Source organism: Pinus tabuliformis, chromosome 5_2 (genome assembly GCF_031772625.1).
Source record: "Pinus tabuliformis cultivar Carrire ecotype Pingquan chromosome 5_2, CPIR1, whole genome shotgun sequence".
Lineage (NCBI taxonomy): Eukaryota > Viridiplantae > Streptophyta > Pinopsida > Pinales > Pinaceae > Pinus > Pinus tabuliformis.
In genome coordinates this window covers 606,453,847-606,458,563 of record NC_142306.1, presented here as the reverse complement: position 1 = coordinate 606,458,563, position 4,717 = coordinate 606,453,847, and the positions used below count along the sequence as shown (strand labels likewise).

Genomic DNA, 4,717 nt, shown 5'->3' with positions numbered 1-4,717 from the left:
GCTATGACCTACCCCAAGAATTCTCCATCATCAAAATAATTGACATGGAGATAAAAAATGAAGTTAACCCATAATTTCCAAAAGAAATACAAGGAAACCTCCTAATTGTTGCAAGGACGTTTACCAAATAACATAAAGCATTGATCCATCTAGTTGTTTCTTCATGTTGGGAGTGTCCACTAGTCCACAGAAAATATTCTTCTTCCTCGAATCAAGTGATTGGTTAGCTCTAAAGTCAATGAATAGCTGAACAATATTCTCTTTACCAATATTAGTTTTTTCACCTTTCTTACCTTTCTTACTAATGTTAGTTTAGTAGTACTCCAATATTCTCTTTACCAATATTAGTTTTTTCACCTTTCTTACTAATGTTAGTTTACTAGTACTCCCTCATCCTAGCCATAATTGAAGATGGGCATGGCTAACAAAAACAATGATGATGTCAAATGAAGTGGTTAATGGAATATAAAATGACTCTCTTGTGTTCCTAAAGTCCCCAATTAAATTTTAAAATTCATTTAAACATTAATTAATTTATTTCTATAAGTTTTGAATAGAGTTAAGATTTAAATTTTCACAAATATTTTATTTTATAATAACAAGTAAATAATAACAACGTTTTAACCAAATGTACACATTTATAAAATTAAATAATAACAACGTTTTAACAAAATATACATAGAAATAATATTTAAAATCAAATATACATGAAAATGAAAATGAAAAATTCTAAGTGATAATGATGATGTCATCTAGCATTTATGTGATTATGATGATGTTGTCGAGGCATTACTTTTATTGTAGAATTTTTGGGATCGATGATAAGAAAAAATCATGAATTTTGAATTTAATTGATAAGCATGTACATATTAATGTAGTTGTCTATAATGTGATTTTTTGGAAATTTTTCTGGTGGGTTTTTCCGGTTAAAATTAGGCGGCAATTTATTGGAATCGCAAGTTTGATAGCTAGTTTGTGGACAGTCAAAGCGTCCCAGGGGTTTTTCAGGTGCTGAATCCAAATATGCAGTTAAAAAACCATTTTAAATAATACAAATCAATATTTAACCTCAATTTTTTCCGCCGAATTCTGTCATCGGAATCTCCAAAAAGTCTTGTTATAGACCACTCCCATATTAATAGAGGAGAAATCACCATAAATCAATGGAGGAATGAAAGGGAAAAAAGTTAATAATTTTTCAATATGCATGTTTTTAAAGTAATTAAATGTTTATGTTATAATGAAAAAGGAAACCTTGAAACAATCTTTAAACGCCCACTCTACTATACACTGTATTCTGCAGATTGTCCCAACATTTATAGTAATAAACGTAAAACAATAATATATCCCACGCCTTTCTCTGAAATTGTGTAGAATAATTCTGTAGACCGCAGAATATAGTATTCAACCTTCGGAACATTTTGCAATTTGAATTAGCGGAGGCAGGATCGAGCCCATTCTTTTTGACCGCCTTTATTTCTTAGTAATATAACGGTGAAAGACCAGCTGTGGGTTAAGAACCCATAAAACTGACGTTTAACGAAGATATGCAGATGTCCGGAAGAGGAGCTTCGCCTTCCAGTATTTGGCAGGCATGGCGCATGCGCAGCCTGTTATCCGGCTCTGGGTGACAGCACAACAACCCCAATTTTAGCACCTTCTCCATCTCGCCCACATCATATCCGTCCTTCCCCAGCTTTGGATCCGATGCCTCCAGCAGCCTGTCCTCGCTGTACAGCTCCCATGCCCACTCCACTAAAATCGTTTGCTCGGCGTCCTTCGACAGATCCACGGGCCTCCTTCCGCATGCCACTTCCAACAGCAGAACCCCAAAACTGAATACATCCGAGCTGGGAGTGGCCTTCCCCGTGTATATGAGTTCCGGCGCTATGTACCCCAATGTTCCGACCACATGAGTCGTCCGAGGATTCTCGCTCTGATCATGCAGTCGAGCGAGGCCAAAATCTCCTAGCCGCCCGTTGAGCTCGGAATCCAGAAGTACGTTGCTTGCCTTGATGTCTCTGTGGATGACCGTTTTCTCCCATCCCTCGTGCAGATACAGCAGTCCCGCCGCCACGCCTTTCAGGATCGCGTATCGCCGAGGCCACGGCAGGACTAGGGTTGGGTTTCCGAATATCAGATTATCCAAGCTGCCGTTAGGCATATAGTCGTAAACTATGAATAAGTGTTTTTCCCTCCGGCACCAGCCCCGGAGATGGACCAGATTCCGGTGCTGTAGACGCCCCATGCTCGAGATCTCTGCGACGAACCCTTTCATTCCCTCCGTGAACTCCTTCGTTATGCACTTCACTGCGACTTCTTGGCCGCTGCTCGGGAGGACGCCCTTGTAAACTTTGCCAAAACCCCCTTGTCCCAAAATGTTATCACCACGGAATCTGCTGGTGGCGATGCTGAGCTCCTTGTAAGTGAATCTATGGGGCCAGTACTCTTCCTCCCATTCTTCGATCGTTTCCCTGTTTTTCGCTCTTTTGAGAAACCAGACCGCCCAAATCCCCAGCGTGAAGAGAACCAAGGTGGCCACGGTGACGCCGGCTATGAATCCCGGGTCCAGATGTTTGGAATACATGTTAGCAAGTGAAGGGAGACGCGACACATTGACGGGCGGCGCCGTCCCTTCGTTGGTGAAGCTCCACGCCATAACGTAATGGTCTTCCACTAACATCCCTGTGGATGCTGAAAATCCAACAAACATCTTCTCTTTCAGAACACTGTGCAGATCAATTTTCATAGATATCAATGGCCTGTGCGGTCTCGGCAAGCCGGCTAACGTGATGGTAATGTTGAGGCGGCGTTGAGGATGATTGTAATCGATCCAGGCCTGTATGTTCTGTCCACTCTTGAGGCTCAGTCCATGGAAGCTGTCCACCCCATCCCAATAACCGGCAGGCACGGTCTGCTCCGAGATGAGGCTGTTGACGTCTACACCCACGTGGTTGTCGTCGGGATCATTGAATTCCGGATTCTTGGTCGTATCGAACTCCACTGCAAATAAGTGATTGTATGGCCGCCCGTTGCTGGTGAGGTCTAACAAGCCCAAATACTGGGACGCAATAGCGCGAATGGGGTAACTGTGGGGCATCATGATGAACGCTAGTCCATGTCCTCCGTCGTTAGAGGGAGGATGCACAATGGAAAAAACGAAGGTAGTGCTAAAGGAGAAACGAGTCTCGTTGCTTTTCATCTGCACGGGAATTGAATAGAGCGCGCGGCCGATCATAAAATGCGATTGCTTTGTGAGAGCAAGCACGGATTTCGAGCCGATGACAGAAGCCTCCTCTTCCAAGATCAGGTGGGTTCCGTTAAATCCGTCGAAGATGAAAGTGGTGTGTGGATGATCCTCATCGACCTGTGCAGGAATAAGTGGTAAGAAGAGAGAGGTGCAGGCTATCAGGAGGAGTCTGCGCCATGGTATTAGCATCATTAGTCGTTTCTTTGGGTGGAGCGAAATTCCCCAAAATTCCTTCTGGGAAGAATAAATAGATATGGATATTAATACCTTTTTTTTATAAAGAAAAAAACACTGATATTCAATACATTGAAAACCAGTACATGGTCTAATATAGTCCATAATTGTTACCATCAGCCATAAGCTGTATCTACAGACTTAATGAACTAACATAACAGATATAACCATAGCCATTCTAAAGTCCACGGTAGATAGTTGCATCCCAATACAATGACCTGATCTCTCAAAAAAGATGTCCCTCTATCATCATCGAATACTATAAAAGTCCTACATAATCAAAAGCATATAACAGCTGAAGTATCAACCAACATAAACGGTTGCTACAGAAAACTATCAATAGAAATATTAGCCAAATGGTATGGAGCCATCCTCCATCCTGGTACCATTTCCAAAGAACTGGAAATGCAAGCGCCCAGAAATGATGGATATTAATACATACTCAAGTGATCTATAGCCACAAAACATATATCAAATAAATGAAACAGAATGAAGTGTTGGGTGCAGTTATCTTCCAAAGATTTGCTAGCCCTAAAAGCACCCTTCGAAAATCCTGGCAAGAGCATTGAAGGTCTACGTTTCTTATTGTAAAATTTTTATAACTTATGACCACGGAGATTTCGTATCGTTAAAATATTCCTCTTTCGGAACGAAAGAGGAATAACAGGGAAATGACCGACGAGATAAGACGTCGTATTGAGGAAGGAGGGAGGAATAACACAGGAATGACTCCGAAGAATGCCGAATTTTTGGAACGGTTAAAATAGCCGCTTCATAATTACAAACGTAGAAGAGAAATTGCAATTCATAAATGTGAGAGTGACATTAACATCTTAGTTGTAATTTGGATTACTTCTCATCTCAAAATTATGGCAAGTAGAATATATTTAAAATTACTTTTATAATTAAAGATGAAGATGGGAATTATCAAATGTGGTTAACGATTTTTATATTTTATTATCCACTTGAATATATTTATTATGTTTCTCTTTGGATTTAGTGATTATTAGAGAATTTTTTCCTTGATTTTGGTTTCTTGTGTTTTCTCCCATTTGGCTTTATTCATTTCTTTGTGTTTTCCTTTTTTTTAATTTTATATATTATATTTTTATGGATCTTAATTTATTTTATATTTTTTTGATTTACGAATTAATAATTTAGTTGACTTTCTTATTTATTAAGTTTTGTAATAAGAATAAGTTTCTTTTATTTTGATAATAATCCTTAGCCTCA

At 39.6% G+C, this 4,717-nt stretch overlaps 1 pseudogene; it reads right to left on the bottom strand.

The window, feature by feature from the left end:
• Positions 1-1,210: 1,210 nt before the first annotated feature.
• LOC149160475 (L-type lectin-domain containing receptor kinase IV.1 pseudogene) lies at positions 1,211-3,534 on the bottom strand (annotated as a pseudogene).
• Between the last annotated feature and the right edge of the window lie 1,183 nt (positions 3,535-4,717).